Raw genomic sequence first — 16,648 nt, forward strand, 5'->3', positions numbered from 1 at the left:
GCCTCCCTTATAAAAAAGGCTTACTGTATCTTCTAGATGCTCCGCTACAAACTCTTGTGCTGTCCAACTACCAGAGTGCCCTAGTGTAAGGGCACCCAGGGATCACAAGAACCCTAGCCAAGGTCCAACAACAGTATTGGTGGCCGACCTGGCAAAAGGACACTGCGCAGTACATCCAAGCGTGAAGTGTATGTGCACAGAACAAGATTCAGAAACAGAAACCTCTAGATCTCCTTCAATCTCTGGCTATGCCCCCCGCTTCATGGCATACTGTGTTATTAGACTTCATCACTTATCTACCCCCATGTGATGGGTTTTGAACAAGGGGATCTCTTCCCATCAAGCTTTCTGACATCCATGAATTCTGGCTCAGAGGCATAGACAAAAGGAAAAAGCAAGCACCTGGAAGAGTATATCAGCAGTCTTTATTGAATGTGGGTTCAAGACACTCTTTAGAGACACTCTTAAAGACATTATGCCTCTCTCCTGCTTTTATAGTCTTTTGTACATCAATCCCACATTAGTCATACTTGGCATTAACACTTGCTGTCTGACACATAGACTGATAGGCTATTTTAGACCCGGCTGAACCCAATTATAACATTCTTCAACTTCTGCCAAAAGCTATTTTAATCACATCACTGTCCATCCTTTATCTACTTTTTGAGGTCCTGCCAAGTTTAGTTAGGCCTTTGAAATAAATAAGCTAAATTATATGATGCCAAGTAATGCAGCTGGTCTGTTCAAATTGGTAGTTTCCCTTGCCTTTATCTGACTCCATCATCAATCTTGTCTGCTTTCCCTGCCAAGTTCCAAGATTAACCTCCCAGACCCAATTATCTCACAGCAAGATGCTGCCAAAAACCATTTCATGGGTTGGTTTTTGTTGCTTTATCAGCATGAGTCAGCGTTTTCCACACCTGTCCTTAACACTAGATACCATTTTGTGCTTGAGGTATCCATTTTGAAATACCTCTCAGTCTGCCTACAGTATTACTCTTTCAGGGAGTCATTATTTAATTATTTGAGCATTTCTCACTATGTACCCTACATTCATGATATATCCTTATACATTTATGATATGTGTGTGATATTTAAAGTACCCTTCACTTGCTGGGTAATTTTAACCCAATTATGCGCAGTGCTATATGCACTATTTACCTTAAAATAAAGGCACTATAATTCTAATTTCTGCAATAATGGAAAATGTTTTCAAAGGTGCTTTTCAGCTGGGCATCTGGCTCGGTCCTTCAAAACCCTTTTCAAGATGTTTTTTTCTCCCTGCTCACAGGATCTGTTGCTGTAAATCACTTGGTGTGCAGGTATCTCCCATCCCTCTGTAATACAAAAACTGAATCTGTTTCTTGAAAAATAAGTGTTTTTATCATCAGTATTGCCTCCTCAAACCCAAATCTTAAAATATCCATGTCTTTCCTTTAAGCATTCCTGCCTTGTAAAAATAATTACTACTGATTTATTTTCTTTTTCTAATATAATAGAATGGGTGCCCCTTTCTCCCTTTCCTGTATCACCTATGCTTCATACATACTGGCTGATACCGGAGTGTGGCTATGACATGAGACCATAAAGCACATACATATTTGCCTTTTCCTGGCATTGCCCTATTTTTTCATGGGCTTTTTTCTAAAAAATATATTAGTGTACTTATTAAATGACAAAGGAAACATTTTCTCTATGGTTGTGTCATTCTTCAAACCAATAAAGTTATACAGTCTCCTTCTTTATAATACAAACCATAAAAAAACAAAACAAACAACATAACAAATTCAAAACATTTTTTCGAATAAAGGATGTGTCTTTTCTTCAGTCGCCCCCCCTTCTTTCTTCTTGGCATATCTCTAGGTGATGTGTTTGCTTGCTCCCTGTAGAAACAAAAATTGGGGCAAAGTCAGGTTTAAGCTGGCAAAGCGATTAGTTATTTTCTTAAAGTAGGCCTTTGTTCTTTCTTTCAACATTATGTTGCTGAGGACATCTCTTGGTATTCTCAGCCCATTAAAATGTAGGCTGCTTTTCTGAAAAATAAAAATATTGTGTTCCACTTTTAGTTGGATTGTCATAAGTGTAGTAACAGGCCTGTTTTTGAGTTTCTTCTGCTATGCTGAACATTTTCTCTGTACTTTTGAAGTCCTCCTCCTGATGGTGTGGGCCTGTGGTCTCTTCTTTCTTTTCTGTATTTATTCTGTTGAGACATAACTAACATTTTTCATTGTCCTTCCTACACTAATCTTGCTTACCCATGTTATTTGGAAACCAGCACTGATCCTATTAAATGCATGTGAGTGTGGCATATAGGCATACATTATTTTGCCTATCCTTAAGGTTTCACACATTTGCCAAATGTACATATTTGGAATGTCCTTATCACCAGAATTACAAAAGGGTTACTCTACCTTCTTCAGTCTCTTTGTTAGACATGGCTATACCTGCATATATATGCTTTTCTGTGCTCACACCTGTTTACCCCTTTCTTGGGAAAATGCTACCTATTCAAAAGGACAGTATCTCTTGCTATCTTTTTTTCTGTACTTACCTGGGTCTTCTTACTCCTAATAATGATCAATAAGGTTGTTCACGCACTTACTGTGTCAACTAGTACTCACCTTTTCATTCTCTTCTTGTCCGCTAGTACTTACCTTTATCCTAATTTTTCTTCTCATTATATCGCTATACTCCACTAAGGCCATATAGAGAGTCCTCCTGTGCTTCAAAAATAACAATATTTTTCATTTGTAAAATATAAATCAACATCTTCATATAAACATAAACAATGTTTTTGTTACTTACTCTCATATGTTCTTTTGTGCAGTACTACTAAAAAATGCTCTCATATTACTAGATCAATCTTGGCCACTCGTACCTTATTGACCCTTCATTTATCACATTTTTTTTCATCAAATGTACTTCACTGATCTATTGAAACAAGCACCATCCATTGTGTTCATTGTTTGCAAATCTGGATATCTCATCCACACCCTCCTCTATTACCCTTGTCTGACAATGTTATTCTTGGTTCCTTTATTTGCACCTTCTATCAACTTGTGCCTTTGCTGCATTAATATTATTTATTTATTTATTTATTTATTTATTTAACTCATGGATTGATGTCAATCTTTTGAGATTCTTACTTCAGAGCTTTTAATTCTAACTATTTATTATTATCTTACATTAATTAGTCTAAACACAACACAAACCCTTATATTTTACATACTATAATCCCTCACATGTGTGTACTTTTATTTTGTTCCCCTATTCCTTTCCATAGGCCCACATCATATGGGCCCATTGTCCCCAGGACACTTGGGACCTTCTCCATGTCTTCCTGAAATTATGCTGGGTGCCACCTCATTATTGCAATACACTGCGAGATTTCCCTCTTTTCTATTTATTCCATTATGTGATGCTCATAAAGAACACCACTTCATCATCTGTTTGGTCTTCTCTAAAAATGTCATCATCAGTGATGTCAGTCAACCTAGACCCTTCTTGAGGAGCTATTGCTGTTCTCCATGGTCTACCCTCATTGTCCATTCCTTCGAAGATTATCATTTCCCTTCGTACCATGGGTATCTGTGGTCTAAACAAGAATTTGTCAGGTATCCTCACAGTCTTCCCAACTCAACCAGGTAGCCATGTTAATAAAATTCTCACCCCGTAAAGGAAAACCTTTGGTCAACTGCAACGCCTCACAGGGCCACTTGCTCTGTCAATGCCAGTATACATTTACCCATGTTTAAATAGTTTATTCCAGGAGTGGAACATACTATTCCCTCATCAGAAAATGAAATCATCATGTTAAGTTCTGTCATCAACTCCCTTCCCAGAATGTTAAGTGGTGTCTGTCGTCAATACAAAGAAGGGAACAGACTTATCACACTCTCCTACAGAGACCAGTAATTCATCAATTAAAGGAACTTCACTTGTAGTTCCAGAGAACCCCTGAGCATTTATGGCAATTCCCAACATTGACTACTTTCCCTCCTGTATACATGAACATGTAGCCATAGTGTATACTAGAAAGAAAATTATGTGCCTCCTGTCATCACAAATAGTACTGAACACATCAGGTAATTCATAGAATTTCGCACAAAAGTGGTGCACGCGGCTGGCGCACAGTGTCCCCGTGCAAAACACTGCGCCAGCCGCGTGCGATAAAATCCATTTCATCGCACAGCGTATTCATGGATTTTAGCCTCAAAAACCAGCCGTGGCGCAGAGTGGCGCAGCGACCCTGCAGCAGCGCCAGTTACGCCCCCAAGAACGCCCTCGCGCAAGGAAAAGCCTTCAAAATTCCCAAATCATCGCAAAGGGCTGCGCTAACCCTGGACCATTTCACAGGGCTGCCAAACAGCAAACGCCAAGCGGGGAACGTGTATTTCAGTGGTTCGCGGGAAGTTTCACACGCGATTGTCCTGGGTACGTGTACCTCAGGGGTGCGCGGGAAGTAACACACGTGATTCCATCAGGGCACGTGTATTCCAGGGGTGTGCAGGAAGTATCACACGCAAAAACAGCAGGGTACGTGCATTTCAGGGGTGCGCAGGAAGTAACACACGCGAGTCCATCAGGGTACGTGTATTCCAGGGATGCGCGGGAAGTATGACACGCAAAAGCAGCAGGGTACGTGTATTTCAGGGGTGTGCGGGAAGTATCGCACCCGATTCCATCAGGGTACGTGTATTTCAGTGGTGCGCGGAGGGTATCACACGTGATTCCATCAGGGCATGTGTATTTCAGGGGTGCGCGGGAAGTAGCACACGTGATTCCATCAGGGTACGTGTATTTCAGTGGTGCGCGGGAAGTATCACACGCGATTCCATCAGGGCACGTGTATTTCAGGGGTGCGCGGGAAGTATCACACGCAAAAGCAGCAGGGTACGTGTATTTCAGTGGTGCGCGGGAAGTATCACACGCGATTCCATCAGGGCACGTGTATTTCAGGGGTGCGCGGGAAGTATCATACGCGATTCCATCAGGGCACGTGTATTTCAAGGGTGCGCGGGGAGCACTACACGTGAATTGCCCGTGTGGGTCCTTCCAGGTGTTCCCTCTACACCCTCCATGGCCCCTGCAGGTGGCCCACACCACAGGGGACTACTCTGCGCATGTCCCAGGCAGCCCATCCACCATGCCCATGGCCCCCAGCCAACCCACATGTCACCTTGCACTACTGCCCACCAACGCATGACCCCCTGCACTCCCACCCCCCAGCACTTTGGTGCACCCTCCACCAGGCCCCCACTCATGTCCCCCTGCACTCCCACCCCCCAGCATCTAGGGGCACCCTCAACCAGGCCCACACTCATGTCTCCCAGCACCCCCACCCCCCTGCATCCAGGTGCACCCTCCACAAGGCCCCCACTCATGTCCCCCTGCACACCCACCCCCCAGCATCCACGGGCACCCTCCACCAGGCCCCCACTCATGTCTCCCAGCACCCCCACCAGTCAGGGGCACCCTCCACCAGGCCCCCACTCATGCCTCCCTGCACCCCCACCCCCCACCAGTCAGGGGCACCCTCCACCAGGCCCCCACTCATGTCCAACTCATGTCTCCCAGCACCCCCACCCCCCTGCATCCAGGGGCACCCTCCACCAGGCCCCCACTCATATCCCCCTGCACACCCACCCCCCAGCATCCAGGGGCACCCTCCACCAGGCCCCCACTCATGTCTGCCAGCACCCCCACCACCCACCAGTCAGGGGCACCCTCCACCAGGCCCCCACTCATGCCTCCCTGCACCCCTACCCCCCACCAGTCAGGGGCACCAACACCAGGCCCCCACTGCTTCCTACCACTCCCCCCACCCCCCAGCAGTGCGATTCGCCTGTGTACGTGTATATCAGGGTTGTGTGTGTAGTCTGACACGCGATATCAGCAGGGTACGTGTATTACGGGGTTTGCAGGAAGTTCCACATGCGATTGCCCTGGGTACGTGTATTTCGTGGTGCGCGGGAAGTTCCACATGCGATTTCAGCAGGGTACGTGTATTCCAAGGTGCGCGTGAAGTTCCACACGCGATTTCAGCCGGTAGTGCGCGGGAAGTTCCACACGCGATTTCAGCAGGGTACGTGTATTCCAAGGTGCAAGTGAAATTCCACATGCGAATCCAGCAGCCTACGTGGATTCCGGGGGTGCCGGCCAGTCCTACACGTGAATCCGCTGTGTGGGTCTTCCCAGCTGTTGAACTGACACCATCCACTGCCCCTGCAGGTGGACCACACCACAGGGGACTACCCTGCACATGTCACGCAGGCAGCCCATCCACCATGCCCATGCCCCCCAGCCAACCCACATGTCACCTTGCACTACTGCCCACCAACGCATGTCTCCCAGCACCCCCACCCCCCAGCACTGTGGGGCACCTGCCAGCAGGCACCCACACATGTCCAACTCATGTCCCCCTGCACCCCCACCCCCCAGCACTGTGGGGCACCCTCCACCAGGCCCACACTCATGTCTCCCAGCACCCCCACCCCCCAGCATCCAGGGGCACCCTCCACCAGGCCACCACTCATATCTCCCTGCACCCCCACCCTCCAGCACTGTGGGGCACCCTCCACCAGGCCCCCACTCATGTCCCGCTGCACCCCCACCCCCCAGCATCCAGGGGCACCCTCCACCAGGCCCCCACTCATGTCTCCTAGCACCCCCACCCCCCTGCATCCAGGGCACCCTCCACCAGGCCCCCACTCATGTCTCCCTGCACCCCCACCCCCACCAGTCAGGGGCAACCTCCACCAGGCCCCCACTCATGTCTCCCTGCACCCCCAACCCCCACCAGTCAGGGGCACCCTCCACCAGGCCCCCACTCATGTCTCCCTGCACCCCCACCCCCCACCAGTCAGGGGCACCCTCCACCAGGCCCCCACTCATGTCCAACTCATGTCTCCCTGCACCCCCACCCCCCTGCATCCAGGGGCACCCTCCACCAGGCCCCCACTCATGTCTCCCAGCACCCCCACCCCCACCAGTCAGGGGCACCCTCCACCAGGCCCCCACTCATGTCCAACTCATGTCTCCCTGCACCCCCACCCCCTGCATTCAGGGGCACCCTCCACCAGGCCCCCACTCATGTCTCCCAGCACCCCCACCCCTCAGCATCCAGGGGCACCCTCCACCAGGCCCCCACACATGCCTCCCTGCACCCCCACCCCCCAACAGTCAGGGGCACCCTCCACCAGGCCCCCACTCATGTCTCCCTGCACCCCCACCCCCCACCAGTCAGGGGCACCCTCCACCAGGCCCCCACTCATGTCTCCCTGCACCCCCACCCCCCAGCACTGTGCGGGCACCCTCCACCAGGCCCCCACTCATGTCTCCCAGCACCCCCACCCCCCACCAGTCAGGGGCACCCTCCACCAGGCCCCCACTCATGTCCAACTCATGTCTCCCTGCACCCCCACCCCCCTGCATCCAGGGGCACCCTCCACCAGGCCCCCACTCATGTCTCACAGCACCCCCACCCCCAGCATCCAGGGGCACCCTCCACCAGGCCCCCACTCATGCCTCCCTGCACCCCCACCCCCCAGCATCCAGGGGCACCCTCCACCAGGCCCCCACTCATGCATCCCTGCACCCCCACCCCCCACCAGTCAGGGGCACCCTCCACCAGGCCCCCACTCATGTCCAACTCATGTCTCCCTGCACCCCCACCCCCCAGCACTGTGGGGCACCCTCCACCAGGCCCCCACTCATGTCCCCCTGCACCCCCACCCCCCAGCATCCAAGGGCACCCTCCACCTGGCCCCCACTCATGTTCCCCTGCACACCCACCCCCCAGCATCCAGGGGCACCCTCCACCAGGCCCCCACTCATGTCTCCCTGCACCCCCACCCCCCACCAGTCAGGGGTACCCTCCACCAGGCCCCCACTCATGCCTCCCTGCACCCCCACCAGTCAGGGGCACCCTCCACCAGGCTCCCACTCCTTCCTACCACCCCCCCCACACCCCAGCAGTGCGATTCACCTGTTTACGTGTATATCAGGGTTGCGCGTGTAGTCTGACACGCGATATCAGCAGGGTACGTGTATTACGTGGTTCGCGGGAAGTTCCACACGCGATTGCCCTGGGTACGTGTATTCCAAGGTGCGCGGGAAGTTCCACACGCGATTTCAGCAGGTAGTGCGCGGGAAGTTCCACATGCGATTTCAGCAGGGTACGTGTATTCCAAGGTGCGCGGGAAGTTCCACACGCGATTTCAGCAGGTAGTGCGCGGGAAGTTCCACACGCGATTTCAGCAGGGTATGTGTATTCCAAGGTGCAAGTGAAATTCCACATGCGAATCCAGCAGCCTACATGGATTCCGCGGTTGCCGGCCAGTCCTACACGTGAATCCGCTGTGTGGGTCCTCCCAGCTGTTCAACCGACACCCTCCACGGCCCCTGCAGGCGGACCACACCACAGGGGACTACCCTGCACATGTCCCGCAGGCAGCCCATCCACCATGCCCATGCCCCCCAGCCAACCCACATGTCACCTTGCACTACTGCCCACCAATGCATGTCTCCCAGCACCCCCACCCCCCAGCACTGTGGGGCACCTGCCAGCAGGCCCCCACACATTTCCAACTCATGTCCCCCTGCACCCCCACCCCCCAGCACTGTGGGACACCCTCCACCAGGCCCACACTCATGTCTCCCAGCACCCCCACCCCCCAGCATCCAGGGGCACCCTCCACCAGGCCACCACTCATGTCTCCCTGCACCCCCACCCCAAGCACTGTGGGGCACCCTCCACCAGGCCCCCACTCATGTCCCCCTGCATCCCCACCCCCCAGCATCCAGGGGCACCCTCCACCAGGCCCCCACTCATGTCTCCCTGCACCCCCACCCCCACCAGTCAGGGGCAACCTCCACCAGGCCCCCACTCATGTCTCCCTGCACCCCCACCCCTCACCAGTCAGGGGCACCCTCCACCAGGCCCCCACTCATGTCTCCCGGCACCCCCACCCCCACCAGTCAGGGGCACCCTCCACCAGGCCTCCACTCATGTCCAACTCATGTCTCCCTGCACCCCCACCCACCTGCATCCAGGGGCACCCTCCACCAGGCCCCCACTCATGTCTCCCAGAACCCCCACCCCCCACCAGTCAGGGGCACCCTCCACCAGGCCCCCATTCATGTCCAACTCATGTCTCCCTGCACCCACCACCCTCCACCAGGCCCCCACTCATGTCTCCCAGCACCCCCACCCCTCAGCATCCAGGGGCACCCTCCACCAGGCCCCACACATGCCTCCCTGCACCCCCACCCCCCACCAGTCAGGGGCACCCTCCACCAGGCCCCCACTCATGTCTCCCTGCACCCCCACCCCCCACTAGTCAGGGGCACCCACCACCAGGCCCCCACTCCTTCCTACCACCCCCCCACACCCCAGCAGTGCGATTCACCTGTGTACGTGTATATCAGGGTTGCGCGTGTAATCTGACACGCGATATCAGCAGGGTACGTGTATTACGTGGTTCACGGGAAGTTCCACATGCGATTGCCCTGGGTACGTGTATTTCGGGGTGCGCGGGAAGTTCCACATGCGATTTCAGCAGGGTGCGTGTATTCCAAGGTGCGCGGGAAGTTCCACACGCGATTTCAGCAGGTAGTGCGTGGGAAGTTCCACACGCGATTTCAGCAGGGTACGTGTATTCCAAGGTGCAAGTGAAATTCCACATGCAAATCCAGCAGCCTACATGGATTCCGGGGGTGCAGGCCAGTTCTACATGTGAATCTGCCGTGTGGGTCCTCCCAGCTGTTCAACCGACACCCTCCACGGCCCCTGCAGGCGGACCACACCACAGGGGACTGCCCTGCACATGTCCCGCAGGCAGCCCATCCACCATGCCCATGCCCCCCAGCCAACCCACATGTCACCTTGCACTACTGCCCACCAACGCATGTCTCCCAGCACCCCCACCCCCCAGCACTGTGGGGCACCTGCCAGCAGGCCCCCACAAATTTCCAACTCATGTCCCCCTGCACCCCCACCCCCCAGCACTGTGGGACACCCTCCACCAGGCCCACACTCATGTCTCCCAGCACCCCCACCCCCCAGCATCCAGGGGCACCCTCCACCAGGCCACCACTCATGTCTCCCTGCACCCCCACCCCCAGCACTGTGGGGCACCCTCCACCAGGCCCCCACTCATGTCCCCCTGCACCCCCACCCCCCAGCATCCAGGGGCACCCTCCACCAGGCCCCCACTCATGTCTCCCAGTGCCCCAACCCCCTGCATCCAGGGGCACCCTCCACCAGGCCCCCACTTATGTCTCCCTGCACCCCCACCCCCCACCAGTCAGGGGCACCCTCCACCATGCCCCCACTCATGTCTCCCTGCATCCCCAACCCCCACCAGTCAGGGGCACCCTCCACCAGGCTCCCACTCATGACTCCCTGCACCCCCACCCCCAAGCACTGTGGGGCACCCTCCACCAGGCCCCCACTCATGTCTCCCAGCACCCCCACCCCCCACCAGTCAGGGGAACCCTCCACCAGGCCCCCACTCATGTCCAACTCATGTCTCCCTGCACCCCCACCCCCCTGCAGCCAGGGGCACCCTCCACCAGGCCCCCACTCATGTCTCCCAGCAGCCCTCCCCCCAGCATCCAGGGGCACCCACCACCAGGCCCCCACTCATGCCTCCCTGCACCCCCACCCCCCACCAGTCAGGGGCACCCTCCACCAGGCCCCCACCCATGTCTCCCTGCACCCCCACCCCCTACCAGTCAGGGGCACCCTCCACCAGGCCCCCACTCATGTCTCCCAGCACCCCCACCCCCCAGCACTGTGGGGCACCCTCCACAAGGCCCCCACTCATGTCTCCCTGCACCCCCACCCTCCAGCATCCAGGGGCACCCTCCACCAGGCCCTCACTCATGTCTCCCAGCACCCCCACTCCCCTGCATCCAGGGGCACCCTCCACCAGGCCCCCACACATGTCCCCCAGCCAACATGTCCTCACAATCTAGATCCCTGGCCCTTATGGTCAGCCTCCAAATGCCAAACACCCACCCGAGTATTGCATCCACCCACTTAGAAATGGCAATAACATGATAGAACCCCAATTGCAAGTTTGGAAATGAACACATGTCCCTCACATACACCCAATGGGTGTCAGTGAATGTCAAAACCCACATCATGATATGCATGAAACCAATGAGATGATACTACACATTGAACTTTGAAGAAAAAATATGTATTAAAAGCAACATAAATTGAATCAAAAATAAACAAACAAAAATGGGAATTTAAAAAAAAAAACAGCATGTCCGTGAAATAATGCAAAACCACAAATCCAAATCATAATCCAAAGGAAAGGTGTCCAAAGTCACAGTCCACAAAAGTAAATCCAATGGAAAATTAAAATCGAAAACCATTGCTCCATGGGTAAATCATAAAAAAAAATGAAAATCCAACAGTCAACTATATACAGATAAACAATCCAGGGTCCATGATCCCAACAGAAGAAATGAAACCTATCTAATAACACTACCTAATAAAAAAAACTATATACAAAAATGCGGCTCATTGTCCAAAAGGTCCAAAAAAAATGCAAAACCAAAGGAAACCTAACACTAACTACAGAACTATTTACAATGGCAGCGGGCTAGTCCGACGGCTCACTTCGGGATGTTCCGGGCCAGGGCATCATCGAACTCCTGCTCAATGTCCCGGAGGCGTTCCTCCTCCATGGCCCCGAGGGTCCGCAGGGCCGTCGACATGTTCACCTCCAACTCCCTGCGGATTGCCTCGAGGCACTCGGCCCGCCTCAGGGCTCTCCGCATGGAGTTATCCGCCCTGACCATCGTGAGCCGTGCCTCTTCCGCCCGCTGCCGCTCCGCATCTATGGCGTGGGCCAACCGCTGCCACACGGAAGACACTTCCCGTCCTGGGTCCTCCTGCCCTCTGGCCGATGCCTGCCCCTCCGATGTCGACGGCCCCGAGCCATCATGGCTCCCACCTCATTGCTGCTGCTGCTGTGCCTCTGCCCGTGCACTGACTCCTGCTGCCTGCACATCCTCCACTGGCTGGGGTGCAGTCGTTGATGTGGCCACCCCTGCTGGACATCCGACTCCCGACTGTGGCAGGGATGCCTCCTCCACCAGCCTGGCCGCACTGTCAGAGGCAGCTCCACAGGTCACCAAGGTGACTAATGGGTGGGAAGATGGCACGGAGGACGACTGGCGCATAGGGGGTTCAGTTGAGGAGGGGGTCTGAGCAAGCCCTATCAAACGGAGGAATCCGGCCTGGGTGACCTGTCCCAGTAGGCCGACGTGGTCAACGAACCATTCGAGATGACAAGCAGTCTCCTCATGAAAAGACTGCAGGTCACCTCGCATGGCCCGTTGACGCAACGCTACACCAGTCAGGACAGGCTCAACCCAGACCCGGATAGCCACGTCCGCAGGCAGAGGAAGGCCAGTTTTTGTGAGCTCATCCCCTGCCTGAAAACGGGTCTGGATGTAGGCATCCCTGCTGGTGCAAGATGATGCAGTGACAGGATCAGGGACAGGATTGCACACAGGCACCTCCGCGGCGGCCTGTGCTGCCTCCTGTCCCTGGTCCTGCACTGCACCACTAGCACCAGTGGAATCCCCACCTCCAGACCCTGTCTCTGTTGCTTGCACAGCCTCCTCCTCCACCAAACCCCCCACCAACCTGGATGACTCTGTGCCATCTTCCCCTGTTGGGCCCTGTGGGGTCCCAGCTGCCCCTTTTGCTGCCGAGGAGTCCAACTCCGACCTCCGCCTCTTGGACCTCCCCCCGGCAGCTGCGGCCTGGGATGCGGCACCGGACTCCTCACTCCCCGACGAGATCACAACCTGGGAGGGGAGCCGGGTCTTGCGTCTTCGGCTGGCGGTGCGATCCCCGCCGCTGTGCTCCACAGCACCTTCTCCGCCTTCTTCATCAGTTGACGCTGCAGACAGGGAGAAATAAAACACAGGCATCAGGGCACTGTACAATGGACACATACACACATGACAGTTGTACATGAGTGGCATTGGCAAACCTCAGACATGGCATCACAATCGCCAACACACATGTCATTTCAACTTGCACACATGAGCCATACCACAGTCATACCATACCACAGTCATATCGCAACTGCCAGCACCATCCATACACATACACCAGCATGAGCAAAGGTGAGACAGACATCACATGCAACACAGGGAGTGCACTACACATGCACACACACCACCACACTTGCATGCATGTGTACACCTCTGCCAACTGTCGCAGTGTTCAGATGGGCATCCATGTCATATCTGCCAATCAGGCTTCCACATCCCGCTGTCACATGCATCCATGTTGCATCACTGTTGCACCCTTGTCAAATACACACACATGCACATGTACACAGTGCTGATACACGCAGCTGAAAACAACATACATGCGTGACATCACAAACATGCCTACTTACATACACATTCATCCAAACATGTGTGCCCACACAACTGCATTTGGCATGCAAGCCTACACACACAAGCACCATCCATGTCTCACACATGACAGCCCTCGCATGTGTTAGCCTCACGGCCCTGTACACCCCCACCCATACTCGGCCCCATACAAACAGATGTGCAACCTGCACACTACAGGCACATCACCACACGCACAGCTTACAATCATGATGCATGTACACTTACCGCTCGACTCCAGACGGGTCTGCCTCTCAAGGACCTGGACGTGGAGCGCTGGGGATATGCGTTCCATGACCCTCATCTGATCTTCCGACAAGTGGCCCCGGCGCCCCTTAGCATCCGCTGCCTTCAAGAGGTGCCGGGCCTTGTTGAGGGTCCTGGACCTGAAGTCCTCCCAGCTCTTCTTGACATGTTGGAAGTCGCAGACTGCCACCCCCTCCGCATTGATGGCAGTCACGATGTCCGTCCAGATCCGAGTCCGTCCTTCCTTGTCGGTGCGCAAACTTCCAAAGAGGGCATCATACTGCCCCAGGACTTGCTCCACCAGGACACCAACTTCGGTGGCAGTGAAGTGGTGCCCCTCTGCCTCTCTGGCCGGGGGTTGTCAGTGGTGTCAGATGTTGCAGTGCCCGACATGACAACCCCAGAGGCAGGAGTGGGTGGGCAACTGGGTCCTGGGGCTAGGCTGTGGAGCGATGGAATCCCAGTCGGGAGTCTTCGGTTCCAGCAGGGGTGGTCACAGCAACAGCACCTCTTGTTGATGTGCAGGCAGCAAATGGCAGGGCACGTGGGCAGCAGGCAATCAGGCAGCAGCAGATGGCAGGTGGGAGCGTGCTCAGGGCTCTGGGGGGCAGTAATTCGGCCTTCTGGGCAGGAGCATGGTCTTCTATGTGCTTACGTGTGGCCAGCTTGATACGGAGTGATTTGGCACGTGAAAATCCAGCACGTCTGTGTGTAATTCGAGGAAAGGGCCTTAGCGCGTAAGCGCGTCAGCACACGTACGCGAATTCATTGGCCCAAAGGCCAACAGCGCGTATGCGCGTCTGTGATGTGCGTGCGTGGGCGTTTCCCTGTACTCGGGTGCATGTTACACGTCCAATGACTGCACGTCAGAGTGTCAGCACGTGTAATTGGAGGATGGGGCCTTAGCGCGTACACGCGGAAGTGACGCTGGACGTGTGGACATGTTTAAAAGGTACGTGTAGAATGCCATTTCCTTGTACGTGCTCGTGCTTTTCGTGGAGAGCGAGGGGGTGAAATCTGTACTTCTTGTCGGTTCACACGCGATTTACTTCACGGCGTTCCAAGTTCGTACTCCTTGTTACCTCTGACAGCTTTTTCTCTTCTTGTATTTTTCCTGGGCCTGTTTCCTCAAACAGCGTTCACTTCTCCTGTTGGCCTGTCTCCTCAGACAGCGTACAATTCTTCTTTTGGCGGGGGTGTTGCCAACACGCACACGCGCGTATTTTACATGCGATATTTCCTGGCAGACGGTGAGTTGCGCACGTATTTGACATCTGTGCTTGCCCCGTGTGTTGCCTACCCCTTCAGAGGTCATTCTAGGCTGCGTGTGACACGCATACGTTCATTTTTGTGTTTCTGGGTGCCACAGCGTAGTGCAGGGTTTTTTTTCCACGTACGTGGTCTAGGAGGGGTTGCGTGCATATTATCTACCTTTTTCGGGGTGCCTGTGCGTTGCGTGACCCGTCATCTTCCCCCAGGGGTCACATACAGCCTTGCTAGAGCACTAGGGTACGAATTCCATCTAGTACCCTACCCCTTTGACCCCCAATTGCCCAGGACAATAGTTTTTTTTTTAAAACTTTTATTTTTATCGGCAGAGGTTCACAAGGTACAAACATCGAGGCAACAGGCATATGAATCATATAAAACTTGGAGCAGCTTACAGGCTACCTTATCATCATTACAACAGCGACTACAATATTTTACGAATAAAGGAGGAGACCAGAGGAGGTCACGATGCAGGAGTGGAGGCCGGGGACAGACAAAACCCCGACCCGCCCTCGGACTGATTTTTGAGATATGTGTTAAATTCATTCCAAATGTTCTTGGGACGAGATTGGGCCGGCAGCATAGTCAAGTAGTCCTCCTCGCAGTTCCGTGACCATGTGAGCAGGCCCAACCATCTCTGCGGGGTCGGGGGAGAGGAACACCTCCAACTCTGGAGTATACACTTCTTGGCAATCATACAATTTATATTTAAAAACTTTTTCAGGCGCTTAGTTTCCTCAGTGCTCCAAACCCCAAATAGAACTGCCAGAGGATCGGGATCAATAGTGGTTTCAGTTACTGCACTAAGTGTATTTAGGACCCCGTCCCAAAAATCGAACAATTTATGACAGGTCGAGAACATATGTAGGTGATCAGCGTCCGCGGCCCCGCAGCGCGGGCAGAGGCGCACCTCAGAACGAGCAAACCCCGAAGTCCTGCACGGTGTATAATATAGCCTATTAAGGAGTTTATATTGCATGGCCCGAAAACGGAAGTTGAGGGAGACTTTTTGGGTGTGGAGACACATGCTCTCCCATAGCTCATCAGTTATCTCTAGGCCCAGTTCGTCTGCCCATTTGTTGCGCGCTCCGAGAACCGGGGTAGAGGAGACGTCTTGCAGGATATGATACAATGATGAGATGACGCCCCGTGCACCGCCCGAGTTAGCAATGTACGCTATTGCCGGGTTATCAGGGGGCTCATCTGGGAAGGAGGGCCACAGAGTACGGAACGCAGCGCGGAGCCTGTAGTACTGAAGAGTCTCTAAGGGGGACCTAGTGTGACCCGGCCTCCAAGTCTGGGGGTCTATGAATTTGCCCTCTGGATAGAAGTCCGACAGCGCCCTATACCCCAGAGCCTCCCAGTGGCGGGCCAAGGCAGCGTCCAGCGTGGGCTCCAGCCCGGGACAGGCCCATGCGGGCAGCCACTTGTAGTACGGGGAGGTCCCATCTGATGGGCTTAGTATGCGTGTCCAGGCAAACATGGTCGCAGCAATGGGGTCAACGGGGGAGTCCGGAGTGTAGTGTCGATGCAGCACTAGGGACATTAGATTAATACCAGCGGATGCCAGCCGTTCCAGCTTAACGTGAGGGCGCACCGGGGCACCAGGGTACCAGTGAGTGGCATATTGGGCTTGGGCCGCAATCCAATATGTAGCAAAGTCAGGAGCAGCAATACCCCCACGTCTGTATGAGAGTGC

At 54.3% G+C, this 16,648-nt stretch overlaps 1 long non-coding RNA gene across 1 annotated transcript in view; it reads right to left on the minus strand.

Moving 5' to 3' along the window:
* Positions 1–402: 402 nt before the first annotated feature.
* The window catches only part of LOC138492244 (uncharacterized), a 42,715-nt gene continuing 26,469 nt past the window's right edge, over positions 403–16,648 (minus strand). Inside the window, exon 3 of the long non-coding RNA XR_011276172.1 lies at positions 403–1,883. This is a non-coding gene — a long non-coding RNA (uncharacterized lncRNA). The remainder of the gene's footprint in view (positions 1,884–16,648) is intronic.

The sequence above is a fragment of the Ambystoma mexicanum genome, chromosome 10 (genome assembly GCF_040938575.1).
Source record: "Ambystoma mexicanum isolate Mex_15411 chromosome 10, UKY_AmexF1_1, whole genome shotgun sequence".
NCBI classification, from domain to species: domain Eukaryota; kingdom Metazoa; phylum Chordata; class Amphibia; order Caudata; family Ambystomatidae; genus Ambystoma; species Ambystoma mexicanum.